General features: G+C 40.8%; 1 long non-coding RNA gene across 1 annotated transcript; it reads right to left on the bottom strand.

The window, feature by feature from the left end:
- Positions 1-14,032: 14,032 nt before the first annotated feature.
- On the bottom strand, positions 14,033-17,219 carry LOC116403878. Its single transcript, XR_004216798.1, has 2 exons — positions 17,157-17,219; positions 14,033-14,663 (listed from the first exon to the last, which is right to left on the bottom strand). It is a non-coding gene; the product is annotated as an uncharacterized LOC116403878 (long non-coding RNA).
- Between the last annotated feature and the right edge of the window lie 2,805 nt (positions 17,220-20,024).

The following is a 20,024-nucleotide window of genomic DNA, read 5'->3' as shown; positions in this document are numbered from 1 at the left end:
TCTTTCTAAAAATATAACTTAACCTAATTGTTCACTCTCTCTGGCAGCCATTACATTATCTTCTCCATCGCCGACAACTGTTTTTTGCTATTCTTCTCCATCATTTGAACTTCTTATTACATTGTTTTATAAATTTGTATTCAAATTTATCATAACCGTAAGCTGCAGAATCTTAACAAATCGCCGTCATATACAATTGTCCATCACCTAAAGATAAGATAAAATCCACAGTCATTTGTTATTTTGCCCATTTAAAATTAGTTCATTCTGAGTATATATATGAGATATAGTATATATAAACAATATTCCTCTTATTTTAATGTTATTCTATTTTGATTTTACCAGTTTTTTAATATTCCCTTTAAACATATATCACATACTATTTATGATTATACTAGTTTTAAATATTATCGCATGATATAATAGGTTGTATATGTGATTTATTATATATATATATCACATCTTGTTTACATTTATAATAGTTTTATATATTAACCGTGAGATATAATACTTTATTATTTTAGTTGATGTTTTATATGAAGAATAACATAAATATGTCATTTGTTATTTTACCCATTTAAAATTAGTTCATTATGAGTATATCATATGCGTATATATATTATATTAACAATATTCTCCTTATTTTAACGTTATTCTATTATGAATTTATCAGTTTTTTAATATTTCCCTTAAATATATATCACATCTTATTTATGATTATACTAGTTTTATAATATTATCGCATTATATAATATGTTGTATATGTCATTGACTGTCGAAATGGCAAGCTTTTCGTTGAATATGGAAAGTGAGAAAATGGTAAAGAAGTTTCCTATTTTAATGTTGCACGATTTCCTCCCATTTTCTATATTAATATAATAGGTATATTTTGTTAAAAAACTGTCTAATGGCAACTTTAATACATAATCAATATTATTTCAAACATAACGTATTACTTACTACATAATATATGAATATTTAAATAAAAATCATAAACAAATTGATATAAGAACCTTTCACTAATAAAATGTACACTTAATTCATACATGTTATTTAGTATATATATACCTCATATTATATACAATAATACCTTATACATAATTCCTACAGAATTTGTGTTTGTAGAATAAATATTACTAAAACGGTAGTAAACGACATGATCATACATACATATTTTTCCTTTATAAATGTATTTGATTACATTATACTTTAATATATCCGTAATCTATAATAGTTATGTTCTATGTTTTATATATATATACCTCATATTATATATATAGTTCTATTATTTTTTTGATAGGATGACCGTTCTTTTTCAACGTTGAATTCTTAATAAACTCTAGAATGTATCACATTCAAAACTAATTTTTCATTTGTTTGTCTATTTAATCAAATATTTAAAATATACCTAATATACCAAATGTTTCATATATTTTCATTTGTTTGTCTATTTAATCGAATATTTAAAATATACCTAATATACTAAATGTTTCTAATCATTTGTTTTGAATATATATAATATTAAGCACAAATTTTCTAGTTAGATTCTGTCGGATAAGTTTTGTATTTTTTGGCCATCAAAAGTTTTCTTCTTCACCGCCGAAATCTCAATAAACCCTAAAATGTATCACATTCAAAACTACATTTTCATTTGATTGACTATTTAATTGAATGTCTAAAATATACATAATATATCTAATGTTTCATATGTGTTGAATATATACAATACTAACTTCAAAGTTTTTAACTAGATTATGTTCGAGAAGTTTTGTATTTGTCGGTCGTCGACTGTCTTCTTCTTCACCTCCGAACTCTCTAAAATTTTGAAGTAAAAATCGTAATCCACGTTGAAAGGAGTAGACAACCATTTTCGTGGAAGGAAAGCATGAAAAGTTTTCCACTTCTTTCCAAAACTGTATCTCTTTATTTTTTCCATTTAGATATTTGTTATAAATCAATTAAATAATAAAAATTTGTATTAAATTATTTTGGACCCCACTTATTTCCAAAACGGTGTTCCACCATTTTTTCCATTTAGATATTTGTTATAAATCAATTAAATTAAATAATAGAAGTTGATATTAAATTAATTTGGACCCCACTTCTTTCCAAAACTATATCCCACGGTTTTTTTCATTTAGATATTTGTTATAAATCAATTAAATAATATAAATTGGTATTAAAGTAATTTGAGCCTACATTTATGTAATATACTAGTCCATTTAGGACTTTTATGAAATTTATTAGTAATTTGGATCATTCATGTAATATCATATAGCAATTTAGACTATATGAGTTAAAGACCCTTATTAGTTATGGAGTTAACCTAATTTTAAGAGGCTATTTGGGTCCCAAACTAAATAGAAGTGAAGTGAGCTATAATAACCCACCTCTTGTTTGGGCTAGATTATAGAATCATTTTTCAATCCTTTATAATTCTTTCCACATGTAGTTGGACATTCATCAAAACTTCTAAAATAATTTTCTTATTAATTAACAACATAATTAAGCATTCTATATTTCCCAATTTACACTACACTCAACAAAGACAAAATAAAGGCATTTCCAAACTTGCTTTTATTAGTTTCGAGAACACATGCCAATTTTCAAATATTAATTTTATAGCAGTTAATCAAATAAGTTTTTTTTCACAGTTTTTTCATATTTTTATTTAGTATATATTCATTATACTAATTACTTGTACATATTTATTGAATGCATGCACAGTAAAGTCATACAATAATGCAACCTTTTCTCATGCAGCGACCATGACGAATAATTTGTGGAAGCATTGGTAGTGACAGTGACCTTTCAAGTCTTGATGCATAGATGGTCTTTGAGGACTCGAATTTGATCCATAGATTGTTGTTGAACTTCTTGTGCTCCTTGTTATGCTTTAAATTTTGCTTGTGTTTTGAACTGTAATTGTGTGTTCAAGCTTGGTTTTCACATCATCTTGCAAGTTGGTCTCAAACTTGACATTAGAAAACAAGCCATGAGTGTATGCTTTTCCTTCATTTTGTTGTACAACTTCATGCACCATCTTTATAAGTTTATCCACTTATTCAATCTTCTTTGTTTCATTATCGGTTTTGTTATTGAAAACCAAGCAACAGTTCTTGCTAGCGGCTATGGTATCTTTCAACCCCACAAGACATTTTCGATCCAAGTAATCTTTCAATGTTTCATCGTTGTCTTCAAGTTTGTCACATTCGGTGAAGAGGACAATGACAAAGTCCAAAATTTTTGTTCGGAACAAAGTTTTGAATGATTCGAACAGTGGTCGTTTCTTCTAAAAATCGAGTCCTCACTGAGAAAACTAAAATAAACACATGAATACCCTCTTTGTCACTAAATCCACACATTTAGCTATTTCTCTTGCAACATATTTTGATCCAAACACATAATCCTATTAGATTATTCAAATCACCATTCCAATTACAAGGTAACATATTAACATCAATATAAATATATATAGAAAACTCAGATTTGAAGTGGCCTATAATTTACTGAGTACTCGGTATAACTCACGCATTCGTGTACAAACCAGTGCAGACGAAGTAACACGAATCTCTCCGGTAGTCAGTCTATTTCCATCAGCCGGCCGGTGGGAGCGAGAAGTTTGGGATATGTTTGGTGTTTCTTCCATCAATCATCCGGATCTACGCCGTATATCAACATATTATGGTTTCGAGGGTCATCCATTACAAAAAGACCTTCCTCTGAGTGGATATGTGGAAGTACGCTGTGATGATCCAGAGAAACGTGTGGTTTCTGAACCCATTGAGATGACCCAAGAATTTCGCTATTTCGATTTTGCTAGTCCTTGGGAACAACGTAGCGACGGATAATTCAGAATCAGAATAGGTCCAGTCCAGGGGACAAATCAATAGGAAATGCTTTTCCCTATTAGTTCAGTTCCACACAATATTCTTTACTCCTAGCGGTCTGAAGGACTATCCATTAGAGAATTTGAGTGCAAAGGCTCAAAGAATTTGAGGGATAACTCTGACTTTGAAAATCAGTCATTCGCCTAATTCATATGGGGATCTGGATGAACTTTGCTCTGTCGGATGAATGAATATTCTCAAGAATATTGAAAGTGAAAAATAATGGAAATAAGGGTCCTGACAAAGTCTAATCTTTCTCTCAACATTATAAATATCTCGTCCTTCGGACAGACGGGTCCTCCGGACCTGTGACGCCTTCAGACCTGTCTTATGGCACCGCTACGTGGGCTTATACGCCTCAATGAACAAGGGCTCAGTCCGATTTTGTCCTTCATGAACGGAGGCAGATAGGCCTGAATAAAAAGGGTAAACTCGACCAGAGGGGCCTGCCCATTCAAAAAGGGGTGGTTAGGAGTATTACAATAAGAGAAAGGAAATCCCTCGTCCAAGTAGTAGTCTTCTAGCTCCATCCACTACGCCCCCGAACCTTTGAGTATGCTAGGGCATTGAATGAGATCGTAACTAAGGCCTAACCTTTCATGGTTCAAGCGGGAAAGAATCCAAGGATTTAGTTTCCACTTTCTTTGCCTTCTTTCGAATAAGGAATGAAAGAGCATTCGATACGGAAAACAACTGCTTGTTATGAAACCTTTCCCTATGAAACTTCAACCTCGTCCTCTGAGTAGACTTTGAAAACCTCAAGACTCATGCTTCAAGGCTTCGATAGTAGGATAGTCGGACACCGCTCCGTGGGCCTCTTTCAATACTATATTCACTTCTTAGATTCAAGCCTATCATGTTCCCGGTCCCACTCCTAGGTTCCACCGCCTCAACTCAATGATTCATTTAATATTCTTTTCACCTTGTTCATTGAGGCGGGAAGATAGAATTCCCAATGAATCAGAGTCCGCTGGAGCGCTTTCTCGTATTTCTACTTTGATTCCGGAATTGTGAACATAATGAATGTGATGAACAAGACGAAGCAATGGCTTGACCTAGGGCGCATCAGTCTCACTCAAACCCGCATGAAAAGAGTGCAAACTCCCTCCGCCTCTTCCCTGCTCGCCCTGATGTTCTTGCATCTGTATCAGTCGTGGTGACTTAAGTAGAAGTGGAAAGAAGAACTGGGACAAGGAAAGAAGATAAATTATTCTCGAACTTCTTCCCCCCCACTCCTAGGTAAAAAGTCAACAAGAGGATCGACCCACGCCACTTAAGAGGCAAGTTCGACCATCTGTGGCAGCTAGGGATTTTATAGAATGAATATATGAACGATACGGAGATGAATAAGATCATATAAGAGAAATCCGTAGAAGAAGGGACAAAGTCCCCAGGCATCATATAAGAGGTGTACCGTTCACGAGTGAACCTTTCTACCCGAAAGAAAGTAAGCATCTTATTAAAGAAGAACTGCTACATAAACCTCTGAAACCGCGGACTTCGCTGCTCCTTCTGCAAGTGGCAGAGCCACTGACTCAAAGAAGAGCTCAAAGAGTCCTCATAGCTAGATTTCGCTCCCTTCCATATGGATAGTCCGACTGAAAATGGATAGTCCTACGGATAAATCCTGCGGACTGCGGACTCGCGGACTACTTCCTTCCATATGGATGGTCCTACTTCCATATGGATAGTCCTCCGGATAAATCCTGCGGACTCCGGACTGCAGACTACTTCGCGTTAATTACAGATGGTCCTACGGATAAATCCTCCGGGCTACGGATAAATCCTCCGGGCTACGGATAAATCCTCTAGACTGAAAGATTTCTGCTTTCTTTTTCAATAGGAGAGGATCGGGCCTGCTAACCTTATCATCGGGGAAGGAGGAATCGGGTAGCTGATCGATCGGAGAAGAAGTCTTTCTCTTGCAGCTTGACCAAAGGATCTCTTATCCAGTATCCAGAGATAGTGTGTGCCTGCCGAAGCAAGCGAGAACAAAGTAAGGAAGAGGAAGGAATAAGGTTGGCTAGCTAGGTCCTAATCTGATTAAAGGCTAAGTTGAATCAATAACAGAAGTAGACTTAGCAGAAGTTTATGTGGAAGTGGTTTGTGGAAGCTCTTTCTCTTTGGTAACTGAGATACCTTCTTTCGTCTTTTAGTGGAATGAAACTCATCTGGAGCTTTGATTTTAGGAGATTAGTATAAGACTGCTCCGAAGGACTACTATTTTAGTGGAATAAGACTCGTCGATCATTCTTTCGATAATTCTTTGATTGGGAATATTAGTTAAGACTCGTCCGGAGCGCTCCATATTAAGCTACGGAGGCCCCATAAGACAGGGATATTCTTTTCTTTGGATAGTCCTTCGGACTGATTAATGGTCTCATTGATAAGGACATATAGAATGAAGCAAAGGACTTCTTTATCCATTGAATTTAGCCGACCTCAATGAGTGAAAAGAATTATCTCAGCTCTTTATTTCTAAAAAGTGGGCAGCCGCTTCACTTCGCGCCTTGAGTCCGGGGGTAGGTTTAGTATAGTAGGTTTGGAAGGAAAGCCTATGGTCGAAACCCCAACTCGTCTTAGTCTCGAATTGACTCTACCGGATTAAGTTTCTGGATTTCTTGTTTCCGTATCGCCTTAAATGATTTATGGGATTAAGATAAGAGGACATGATGTCCCATCGAAAAGAAGGTTGAATAGTGGCTCGACTGAGTTGTAGAATGAGAGAGATCAGGATAAAAGGTTCAAAGATTCCTTCTTGCACTCCTTAAGAGTGACGACTTTTTTCTTTTCCTTTCTATCTACTTTCATCCTATATATTAGCCGACTGATTTATGGAACTAAACCTTTCTGGGAGTCCCATAAATAAATAAATAGGGATATAAAGAAGTCCTTCGGTCCTCAAAGATTCTGGAGGGATAGGCTTTCTTCCTTCCCCTATTAGCCCTTTTTAGGTTCCTTAGGCTTTCCTACTTTCTTCAGTGGATAGTCGGAATCCTCCGCTCCGCCATAAGAAAAGCCCACTACGCTACGTAGTCTTATCTTCTTCTTCTTCTTATTCTACTAAAATATCCTATTATGATACAAGAAGAAAACTCCTCCTCCTCAACGAAAGTATGAAAGGACTCAAATTCTGATCGCCATTCTCTTCTTTGCTCTTCTCGCAATATTTTTTGCGCCTGAGAAAGACAGGTTCAAGTGCTCATTAACGAGAATGAAAGAAGCTAAAAATGAATCTGCTAGATTTCAGACGGAGTTCAATCCCAGAATATCTAAGAAAAGAAGAAAGGAGTGCAAACGAAAACTAATGGATTTCATAGTCCTTCGGACGGACTACCGCACCTCAATTCATGAAATATTCTTTGTCAATATTCTTTGAACCTCCGGAGCCTCTCTTTTCTTTCTGTCTTCCCGTCCTCCGGACTATCCAACCTATTCCCCGTGCGACTCAGATTACTAATTCTCTGTTTGAGACGAGATCGCATATGGTCTGACTCATTTTATCGCAAGATCGAAGACAATATCCATTCTTCCCGCTCCCTTCTGATTGATCTCTTGACTGTTGAAAATCTTCCTTTTCCCCGCTCCGTAGGCTACGCTATGGGAAGAGTTAGTCCGAGACTTTCTAGTTGAGATATTCAAACATATTCTATTAGGAGAACTTTCTTCTCATCTCTTGAGAAAAGAATATGACGAGACCTAGTCCTGGCCATGAACTATTTCTATAGACCTAGTGAGAAAAGGAATGAAATGACTTGACTAAAGAAAGAGGAAGGAATGCTCTTGCCTCTGAATTCCGAAACCTTTCTACTCTTGAAGTAGAGTTGAGGATGCTGATCGATAGGGAATGCGCTCGATCCTCACCCCTCTCCTCTCGCCTGGTTCTCAATTTCTTACGTAAATACTTCCGCTGGACACATTTCCATAAGAGGTTGAAGATTCCATCTCTCACGATCAGCCCACTACGCGGTAAGAGACTGAGATACCTTCTTTCTAAATCGGAAGTTTGAAGCGAGTCTCTCGGGGAGTCGTCGTTGAAAGGGATGCTGCCTGCGGAAGCTGAATCCATTTCAGTTCCTCTACCTTCTTCGAAAGTTCTTGCTGAAGAAGTATTTAGATCGCCGCTCTGAGTTATTAATGAAATTAATTACTAGAATACGACCTGGAAAGGTAGCGATCGGATTGACTCGGTGCGGGTAAGGTCTTGAGTCTTGAAGTGAGAGGAAAAGAGGAAAAGCTTACCGCGTAGTGGGTTGGACGCGCCTCAAGCTCAAACTAAGAAGAAAGAGTCTTTTTAGTCGAATCATAGAAGATCTTTGTATGAGATCGATCATAGGATCGACCGGGAACAGGAAGACTACGAGGTCTCAGTTTGTTTTCTTAGTCTCATAGGAATTCTATAAAGTAGATATTCCGGTAAGACCGCCATAAAAGATAGGGGGATTTAATGAGTTGAAAGACGACCAGTGGGAGTCATCATACTTCCAACAATCAGACTCAGAGGTGAGGCGCTCGACCTCTTTCATTCTCGTATTATCTTATCATCTATTAGTAATAAGAATCCCCTGCGAGCATGCCTTCCTTTCGTACCGATCGTCATAGACAAAAGATGGATTGGGTCCTTAAATAAATACGAAGAAAGCATGAAGTAAGCAATTTCTTTTCTAGAGTTCTCATTATGTGATAGAATGAAATGAGTGAGATTTCTTTCCGGAAGTACGAAGAAAGCATGAATTAAGCAATGATATAGGCCAGCTTATCGTGCTTATCTTCCTTCTAAGAGGAGCATGAAAGTAATAGCAAAGCTCAAATACTTTGATCCTCGAACCTCTTCTATCTTCTACCGTAATTCGCCAATCTCGATGAAAGAGCAGGTAACTACCCCCCTCTTTCTTTACGATTTACGGGTACTTACTCGTGCACGGAATCAAAGAAGAGGCAGGCGAAGCATTTTTGAAATGAGATCAGCAAGGTGCAAAGAATATTGCGAGACCACTAAATAGAAGACTTAGCCTCATTCTTCGGCCTTTATTTGCGTAAAGATAGTATTAAGCATCGATTGACAAAGAAAGTACTCCAGTACCCATTGAAAGTTTAGAAGTCCAGCTCTTTGTCAATACGAACCAACCCTAGCTTGCTTGCCTTCAACTAGAAACTATTCTGATTTAGCTTCCACCTTGAAAGACGGAAAAAAAAAGATAGCTAAAGCAATTCCATTCTCAGTCAAGTCTAATCGTACGAATCCCTATTCACCTTTTCTTTGCCGCCTTGATTTTGCAATATTCTTTCTCAATCTTCTTTGAGCCTTATAATTGAACCAGATCCCCATTATTAAGCTACAAAGGCCCCATAAGACAGGGATATTGATTTCATGAGTTCAATATTCTTTTCACCTTATTCTTAGGCGAAGGACTGATTTATCAAGCTTAACTGAACCTTGTTCTGCGCTCTTTATTTCTTTTCAAAAAGTGGGCAGTCACTTCACGCCGCGTAGTGGGGAACTTCCGCGTAGTGCTTTCTGGATCGAAAGGTTATCAGCCGAAAGAGCGAATTCGCACACTGCAGAAAGGCATATTTCATTGCACCTCAATTCAACTCATCTGGAGCTTTGATTTTAGTCTTTCCTTTTAAGTTTGGGAATCTACTTTGTCCCGCGTAGTGCTTTATTTATTGTCGGGATGAGGAAGTAGGAAGTGGTATTTCTACGAATGAAATGTGTCTCGCAAATGAAAACAAGGATTTCCCATCATAAGAAAGTTCACGGAAAGCCCTTGCCCTTATGACTTCATAGGCTTCGCTTCGCGCCTTTATCTTTTTCTTCCTTATTTTTTTGAGGTCTGCTCTCGCTGTGGTTGAAACCCTTGTTTCAGTAGATTGAGTTCTTGTCTCCTCCCCGGTGGCTGTTGAAACTAGCTATTAGAAAGAAGATAGTTCATTATATCATAATATATTCCCGTGTAGTGGGATCCGCGCCTCGGGGAAGTGACCATTGACCATAAAGAAGGGCATTAGAAAGAAAGCTAGAAAAGGAGGAAACTTCAGCATTACTAGTAAGCCCACGTAGCGGAGTAGTCGAGTCTAAAAAGGGTAGATTCATTCAAGGCATATTTCATTGCGCCTCGTCCTTCCGCGCTCCGCTTCTTTTTAGTGGACGCTACTTGATTATGGGGGGATGAGACCCAACTATAAGACTTCGTCATATTGAATTTCACCTTGCCTCCGGGAGTAGGTGATGAGGTTTCGGACTTCTCATTTTGACTCCTTTTGAGCTCTTTCTTTATTCCTTTGATTTTAGTAGGTTCAATTCAATATTCATGAATTCAGGCCTATCCATTAGAGAATTTGACTTGTTTCAAAAACAAAGGCTCCAGATGAGAGGTGCCATAAGACAGGGTCATTCTTGAGTCACTAAAGAGTATTTTCTTGTAACAAAGGCTCAAAGAATTTGAGGATGGATAGGAAATCCTGAAATCAGCCTATCGTCAGGCCTTGGTGGGAATAGCTGCAGCTATTTCTTAAACAAGAACAGCCACAGACGATTCAACTTCTGCAACTGCTACAGCCACAAGAACAGATGCCTCTTCTTACAGTCGATTCGACCAATCCTCTCTTCGTGCATCTGATACCTCCCTCTCCCGAGCAGCTGCTTCTCTTAATTATTGTGACTGCCGAAAGACCGACTACGTCGAGCTCCCTCTTGCTATGGGGAGAGCGCTATTCCAGTCCAGGAGATCATAGAGAGAATAACCTCTTGGTCCAGCTACTAATGAGTGCAGTGAACTACTCATGAAAGAGAGAAGATGGTGCTATTCCCGCTACGTGGGGGTCGAGCGAGCTCATACTCACTTCATAGGCTTCGCTTTTGCCCTCGTTCCTCAACTGGGGGGAGGGGACCTCATTCTTAGTCTTTTCCCTTGAACCCGACGAAAGAGGCTTTCTCCTAAAAAATAATCAGGGATGGTGCATCCTCAACTAATGCCAATGGGTCGAGGTCGAGCATTCGCACCTCACCGAAAGGGCTACAGCTTCTACTCCAACAGCAACGTCTGCAACCGGAACAGCCACTCCAATCATTGATAAGGATCTTTGAACCTCTCGCAACTTCAGAAAGAGGAGCAAGAAAAGCAAGAGCTTACTCATCATCATCAAATTTCATTGATCCTCCGTCCCCCTTTCTTCTTTCAAAGATTCCGATTCAGTGAATCAAAAGTACTTCTATTCCGTTTGGGACCACTATTCTCGCTACCGAAAGAACCCCGTAGACCTATGAGTTCTAGCAGGAAGGAGGCGCGTCGTCCCGAGTCCTAAGACTTTTGTCGAGCCGTTCCACTCATCGGGTAAATCAGGTCTCTGCTGAATAATATAGTTGTTGTTCGCGCTTCTTCTCGTAAAGATGAAAGTGTACTCACCGAGTCAACTCCAACAAAGCCCGACCCTTTTTCAAAGAGTGACTTCGTTATGACGGACAAGATACTCAACTAGGTATGGACGATCCGACCCAGCCGGAGGCTGATTATCTGACTTTATCGTCTTCAGATATAAGAAGCTAAATAGAGGTTTATCAAGTCAATATTCTTTGAACCTTCGCAATATTCTTTGCGCCTTCGCTCAATTCACATCCATAAATAAATAGGGGTTAGGAGCTTTCTGATCCTTACTCTTTCTTTGCTTTCTCCTAGGCTTTCTTCTTTCTGGGAGTCTTCCTATATCTTTTTCTGATATAAGGAATCAAACTCCGCTCTGCTTCTTTGCTTCCAAACCTCAAAATCAGACGAAAGCACTTAAAGATTGTACAGTTTAGCTTTGACTCTCAGACTCTTATTCATAGCCATCCAGGAAAGAAAAGCATGACTAGGGATGTGCTTCTTACCCCAAAGAAGCTTGAACCAAGGGACAGTATTACCAGGAAGATGAAAGAGCTTCACTGTCTTAGCAACTGAAAACTGACCTCTGAGGCCAGATAGTTCTATCTTCAGTAACCTTGTCCAAAGTCACATTAAACAATGTCTCTCCAAGCATTAGACAGCATCAATGGCTACAAGAAGCCGAAATGATCATCCTTCCATACAACATTCAGCCTGCATTTCTTGTTAACATCAGCATCTCTGCCGAATACTGAGACAGAGGGTCAAAGAATTTGAGAACTCAGAAGACTAAAGCTCAAGCGCGCACTAAGAAGAAAAAGGGTGAGGGCCGACGTTCTAATGGATAGGACTGAGGCGCATAAAAAAAAGGGTTTGAAGATGACCTTGATTTTTTGGACCCTTATTTATTGTTTATTGAGGCGGTTCAAATATCGAGACCAGAGGAAGCAAAGAAGCTGCGAGAGGTTTCGGAATCTCCGGCTCTTGTCCCAGTGACGTCTGAGGCAGTTGAGTATTTAGCCGATATAGTTCTTTCTTCTCAAATTCGCCTCTCCTTTCAGTCGAGCCTCAATGCAATATTCTTTGCGCCTTTGAATCTGCGATAACATTGAGATTTCCCATCACCGACTGGAAGTCGCTATTTTCTTTCGTCTTGCTCTTCGATAATTCTTTGAGCCTCCTTCTACCTCTTTTACACGGAGCGGGTTGGGAAGGCCTCAAGCATACCATCGAATGCCACCAGTCAACCGAAGGCTGCAATAGGTCCGATCGCCGGTGCCGATTCAATTATTCACCTGGAGACAAGGCTAAGAACATCCCGCCGAATGTGAACAATTCGAAGAATGTTTATGTGAATGCCCTCAGGACGCATCCTATGGTATGCTTTCTGGCCGCTTTACCTCGTATTGCTAGCGGTCGTGGGTGGCCCTGCGTCGCTCGTCACGTCCGCTTGTAGTGGTCACACAGGCAGTGCCTTTTTCTATCCTAAAAGAAGGGTAAACCGAGAAACCCGTAGGCTTTCTGTCTTTTCTTTTTGCCTATTTTAAGTCATCGACCGCCTTGATTTATGTTTTCTCGCTCGCTTTCTCTGCCCTTCGCTTCCTGATACCGGAAGGGGTAAAGCGGAAGTTCACTCCTAAGACTTGTAATCATCTTGCGTGACGGAGAGCCTTCGTCCTTGTCTTGAATATCCATCCTGGACCGGATATCCCCGTGCGTCTCAGCATTAAGCCTATGCCTTAAAAGATCCGGCGGACCCCATCCTAGGGCAAGGTGAAGCCAGTATGCTTTTTCCAGCTTTTTGCCCCTTTCGTACTGAGACTGAGGCTTCCGTGATCCTTTCCTCTCTCCGCACCAAGATATATATCCAATCGGGCAATTCTTCCTTGAGCGAAGGAGTCAGACCTCCTTCGGCCTTAGCCTTTTTTCGGCATTTTGGCCGAAGTGCAAAGTTAGCGAGCGAGCTTCCCCCACTACGCGGGCAGTCGGATGTGAACTGCTTGTTCAACGATAATACCAGAGTTAGAAGAATTAACCTTCCCACGCAGCGGTGACGATGCTGTAGGTTCTTAGTGTACTTAGATTGCATGGATTTTTCTTCTTTCTATATTTTAAATATACTGCTTGGCTAGCTCAGAACGCTAACGCTAATTTGGAGAAGATTTTGCAGGTTTGTGAAACCTTTAAGTAAAAGTAATTATCCGACTTCAAGCCTCCGGCAACTCTTAGCTAACCCGAAGAGAAAAGGTAATTCCCGCTCTCGCAATATTCTTTGCGCCTTTATTTATCCTTTCTTCTTTTCTTAGATAAATGCGCTTCGCTTCGCAATATTCTTTGCGCCTTTATTTATCCTTTCTTTATCCGTCCGGAGTGCCAAAGAAAGGTCCAGGGTCCTACGTCCGCAGGATTTATCCGGAGGACTATCCATTAAAGAAAGAAAGGTCCAGGGTCCTACGTCCGCAGGATTTATCCGGAGGACTATCCATTTGAAGTAGGACTATCCATATGGAAGTAGGACCATCCGTAATTAATTGAAGTAGTCTGGAGGATTTATCCGTAGGACCATCCATATGGAAGGAAGGAGTCCGCAGGAATTTCTCCTACGTCTTACGACCCGGAGTCTGGAGGATTTATTCGTAGGACCATCCGTAATTAACCGAAGTAGTCCGTAGTGCCAAAGAAAGGTCCAGGTGATTTATCCTACGTCGTACGTCCGGAGTCCGCAGGATTTATCCGGAGTCCGGAGGATTTATCCGTAGGACCATCCGTAATTAACCAAAGTAGTCCGGAGTCCGCAGGATTCTTATCCGTAGGACTATCCATATGGAAGTAGGACCATCCGTAATTAACCGAAGTAGGACCATCCATATGGAAGGAAGTAGTCTGGAGGATTTATCCGTAGGACCATCCGTAATTAACCGAAGGAGGACTATCCGTAATTAACCGAAGTAGGATTATCCATATTCAGGAGCGGAATAAAGAATAGACCTGTCAGTATCCGGACCATAAACTCAAACTAGAAGTGTTCATTTCTTTTCCCTGTCCTAGGCTTTCTTCTTGAATTGCTATTTCCCGACTTTTTTGCTTCTTTTTCATACTTTTTCTCATATTGATATGCTACGATAATTGTCTAATTTTGACTGATTTTTCATGATTTCTTGCTACTTTATAGGCCCAAAACCTAGCAAAATCTGGGATTTCCCTCCGTCTTCAATCTAGTATTGAACTCCGTAAAAACAAGGTGATGAAATCAGAATTATTCTTTCATTCTCGTTAATGAGTGAATTATTCTTTCATTCTCGTTAATGAGCTTCTTTCTTTGCGCCTAACGTCTGCTTTAAAGGGATCATGACTTTCGCATATTGAATTGCGCCGCCTCCTTCAACATAATCTATAAGAAGATTTGTACCTATTATGACTCTTTCGCAATATTCTTTGCTCCTAACTACGGGGTCCAAACTCCCTGATGGATAGTCCTTCGAACCTGTCTTCTCGCCTTACTATTTTTCTCATTCTTCCCGTCCTCTCCTCCACTCTCAGTCGAGCCCATGGAGATGCGTAGAAGGATGAATTCAATATGAGAGAAGAAGATTTTCGGTTCATTTTCTGTCTTCACTTTTTTTATTGCTTTCTTCTTTTTCTCGAGACTAATTGTACGGATTCTCATCTAGATTTCGTTAGTCTTTAGTTTCCCTAGTTTCTAGTCGGACTAAAATAGTCCTCGATCATTCTTTGAGCCTCTTTCATTGATCTATTTTGATGCTTCCTTGCCAACATCTTTCTTTCTCCCATGCTTTTTGTTGGTCAACAACCAACCACTACTCTCTATAGTTCTTCACTACTCGTACAGAAAGGATTTATGTCTAGAGGGAATTTTCTTAAGAAAAAGAAAGAATGCCTCAATTGGATAAATTGACTTATTTCACACAATTCTTCTGCTCATGCCTTTTCTTCTTGACTTTTCTATATTCCCATATGCAATGATGGAGATGGAGTACTTGGGATCAGTAGTAGAATTCTCAAACTATGGAACCAACTGCTTTCACACCGGGGGAAGAACATACGGAGCAAGGACCCCAACAGTTTGGAAGATCTTTTGAGAAAAGGTTTTAGCACCGGTGTATCCTATATGTACTCTAGTTTCAAAGAAGAAGTATCCCAATGGTGTAAGGTCGTCGACTTATTGAGAAAAAGGAGGAAAATCACTTTTCTCTCTTGTTTCAGAGAAATAAGTGGCTCACGAGGTCTTGAAAGAAATATATTCTATTTGATCTCAAAGTCCTCATATAGCACTTCTTCCAATCCTGGATGGGGGATCGCTTGTAGGAATGAAATAATGCTAATCCATGTTCTACACGACCAAGGAAGCATCGTTTTTTAATCAAGGTCGTTCGGACAAAATAGAAGTTGCGCTTTCTTGATTCTTAGTAGAAAGCATTACAAGAGAGATCAATAAGAGAAAAAGCGAAGGAGCAAAGCCAAGTTCGAACTACTAGGAGTGGAGCCAAGTTCGGAACTAATGGACGTAGTAGGCTCCCCATAAATCAGAGGTTAGGAGCCCCTGTTCATTGACTTTAGATATTATATCTGAAAATATCCTCTTATTCACTTTGAATTTCAGCCTATCCTTTTTATTCAATTCAAACCGCGGAGCTCCTATTCTTTTCAAAGTAATAGCCGCACTTTGCACCTCCCGCTCTTCATTTGCAAAGATGTCCTTATCAATGAGACGACTGAGGCTCAAAGAAGATTTCGAAAAACAAGGCTCCAACTAACCGTCCTCCTGACTATCCGTATGAACCTAGCCTTCGGACCAGTCCGGAGGATTTATCTGTAGGACTCTAAAACGAAGGACTATCCATTAGAGACCATTAGAATAGATCAAAAGATCGTCTTGACCGAGCCTCCGACTTCTTATTCCGCTATCAAAGTATTCCACTAAGGAAATGCGCTTCTCACGCATATTTCATTGCGCCTCCTGAGCTCTCTTCTCTCTGTCTTCCTCTATTTTCTTCTTATTCTGATTCTTCCGATAATAGAAAACCTTGAACTCTCTTTAAAGAGGCAGAAAGGTAACTGAAAGACTCGTAAGTGCAGCTGTCAATATTCTTTTCACCTTGTTCATTCAAGCTAGGCTTTCCTCTGAATTCAAACCTTATATTCCCTTTCTCGTTGTTCATATTTATTCTATGTGAATGATCCCTTGTTCATTGAGGCGGTCTTCTATGTTTACAGGTTTGAATAGAAAGAGTCATCCCTTCCCACGTGTAAAGTTTCATAAATTAATGCTGCCTCAACCATAGGCTTTTCTCAATTCTATGTGGCCGTCGGTGTCACAATCGTAGCGTTTCAACCTCGAGACGGACGATTGTGCGACACTTGTTCTAACCGATGAACAAGTAAGCCGATCAATATCCAAGAGTTGTGGGTAACGTCGATGTATGTCGTAACCTTCGTTTGCGTTTTAGGGAAATTTTGTTTATAAAACGCGGGAAAGAAAGAAATACATTGAAATAGACGTTAAAATAAGCATTAAAGACTGTCAATTGCAAGGAAAAAGGGTTGCTTGCAAAGAGTATAACTAATGCTTGGGCGGGGATTCAACTGGTATGCCTCCCCTATAGTACATTTTGAACATTTTCCTCTATGGCAGGCTTGCATATGAAAATGTCGAAACGCACACCAAGGCTTTATGACCTAGAATGAAAAGCAAACAGCTAAACTAGTTATGCAAACTAAAGATGAGATAAACTAGGGGTAATCGGAGCATATAACCAAAGGTAAACACACTTTGGAAAAATATGTCCGTGACACACTCCCCACTTAAACAGTTGACGTCCCCGTCGACTGGCAAAGCTGGAATCCTTCGATCTTCTACCTCCACGCTTCACAGTCTTGGTACGTCTTCCACAGGCTTCTTCCATGAGGAGGCTCCTCTGCTTCACCACGAACTTGTGTATCCCCCATGGGTCTTCTTCTTCTTTCCTTGCTTCTTTAGCAAGGACTTCTTGAACTTCTGTTTGTCCCTCGCGTTCTCTCATGAGGCGGTGATCTTGAAGTCTTCTTCAAAAACGGAGTCAGTTCAGATCGCCGTTTGACGATGACCTGGTCTCCCCACGGGAATCACGGAGGCGATGCTTCTTATCTGCCCACTTTTCTGGCCACTTCGAGGCTTCCTCTCGATCGGTCCGAACGATGTCTGACTCCAGCTTCCACCTCTTGGTACTGTTGCAAGCTTGAGGATTCTTACCAACATAGGAGGGACCAACAAGGCGGGACTGTACAGAATGTCCGCCACAAACACCCACAAACTGGTTTCCATCCATTGACGAACTCATTGCAGCATTAACATAAGATTGGGTTAGCTTCCACAATTGAACTCCATTCTTTTCTTCCACCTGACTGGTCTCCGCCAGACTTACATCAACTTCAATGACAGAGTTTTTCTGCAAGGATTCCCTTGACACGTCCCTCTGCCACTTTTCTTGACTCAAAGCCCACTTCGGCCGAGTATCAAAGCGGTTGGTCGCAATGTTGTTCGTCTCTCTTCCATGTGTAGACCCCTGGGAATGTTGTCTTCCATCCTTCAGACTACGTATCGTGGTCAGCATTCCTTTTCCAAACATCGTATAACTACCTTCTGCGGCACTTTGTTTCTGACTCTCAGCTTTGACAGGGTGTCCATTCTGCATTAGGATGCCACCTGACACAGGACCATATGCCTTAGCGTAAGCTTCAACAGGCTGAGTCCCACTCACGGACTCAAAAGTTGGCCCTCTCCTCGGGGCTTGCTTTAGGACACGGTTGTTGACACACAATTGTCCATTCTCTTCCTTCCGTAAGAAGTCTTGTGCTTGATACGGATCTCTCGCAGGTCTAGTGGATCCTGCACCTGACAGTCTCCTTGACTGTCTCCTGAGTCCAGATGATTTTGATTGCGCCATACGATGATCATTTCTCGTAGGCGATTCTGACATGGGCAAACTATCCTGTTTCCCATCACAACGTCTCTCCACGACACGCCTTGTGTCTTCCTGAATATGGCCCTCCCTCAGTTGCATGGCCGAGACCATTCTCAATCCTTTGGGTTGCCGGAGTTCTATCTGCATAATGGTGGGGGTATCTGCATAACGGTGGGGGTAGATCCCGTGATCACCGACATTTGGCTGCAGGCATCATGATCACTTGATGTTCAAGAAGGAATTCCATTCCGAGAACTACATCAAAGTCATCCATGCCCACAACCACAAAGTCAACAAGGCCGTTCCATCTTTCCAACTGTATCACCGCTCGTTTCACTACTCCGACGACGGGTAAAGCTGTAGAATTTACGGCCTTCATCTTTCCTGTATCCTTCTTCTAGTGAAGGTTCAATCGTCTGGCTTCCGCCACCGTTATAAAATTATGGGTTGCACTGAAGTCAACCATAGTGCTCTTTGCATGCCTTCGGTTGATCCAGGTGTCCACATATATTAGGCCCCCTTTTGTACGACCACTTGTCTCCCCTGCTTTATTCTGAAGGAACGACAAGAGTCTTATGGCCCCTACTCTAACGTTTTGGACTTCCTCCACCTACCCACCTTCATTCTCTGGTTGACCCAACTTGTCACCTAAGTCTGTAGCCAGAGAGGCCTGGAAGGCGTAGAAGGCCGCTTTATCCGGACATTCCCTTGTCCGATGTGGCCTGTTACAAATGTAGCAACTGATAGGAGTGTGGGAGGTCCTTTGACTAGTGGGCCTTTGCCTGGTGTTCCCCGTATTTGACTGGAAGGGCTTGCGGTCTCTGCCGGGACTTTTATTTCTACTGACAGCTTCGGGAGAATTCAGTCGGCTGTTTCTGTCTCTTCCAGGTGAAGAGCTTCAATGATGTCTTGTCTCTTGAACGTCATTAGACAGATCAAACAAACGTTCAGCTGTTGCATAGGCTGACACGAGGTCTTGGACTTTCTGCTCGTATAGCTTAGTCCTTGCCCATGGCTTCAACCCTTCAACAAAGCTGAATATTTTATCTTTTTCGATCATGTCGCGTATATCCAACATTACCCCCGCAATCTGTTTCACGTAGTCCCGAATGTTCCCCGTGTGCTTCAATTCACGCAGCTTCCGTCGGACCAGAATTTCGACATTCTCAGGGAAAATTGCGAACGGAGTTCTCCTTTTAGGGCATCCCACGTGTCGATTGTGCAATGCCCTTCTTGAATGTCCATGTATCGGGACCTCCACCATAACTTCGCATCTTCTGACAGATGCATGGTTGCCAACGTCACCTTGGCCTCTTCAGTAATTGTGTTCGTGGCTTTGAAATACTGCTCGACATCAAAGATGAAGTTTTCCAACGCCTTGGCATCTCTCGCCCCACAGAAGGGCTTGGGCTCAGGAATCTTGATTCTGCCCACAGGAATGGCTCCTCCAGCTAGAGCCTGATTTTCTAGTGCTCGCATAGTAAGGTTCACCCTCGTGCTTACCTCTGCGAGCTCATTCCTCACGACATCGAGGGTTGCTCGAAAATCCTTTGTCATGCGCTGATCATCTCCAACATGTTCTTTTGCGAGTTATCAAGCTCCATAACTCGTTCTTCCATCTGGGCAACAGAGCCCGATGAACTGTCCCCACGCTCGTAGGTGACATTTCCCGTTCTCATAACTCGGGACTCTAGAGTGTCGACTCTAGTCAGTAACTCTTGGATGGGTAGTCCGTCAAGGCGACCGGACACGGCTTCAATGCCATCAGCTTTCTTGGCAATATCCTCAAGCCGCTATTCCAAGAACCG

Source organism: Cucumis sativus, chromosome 5 (assembly GCF_000004075.3).
Source record: "Cucumis sativus cultivar 9930 chromosome 5, Cucumber_9930_V3, whole genome shotgun sequence".
NCBI lineage: Eukaryota > Viridiplantae > Streptophyta > Magnoliopsida > Cucurbitales > Cucurbitaceae > Cucumis > Cucumis sativus.
This window is presented reverse-complemented; position numbering and strand designations above follow the sequence as displayed.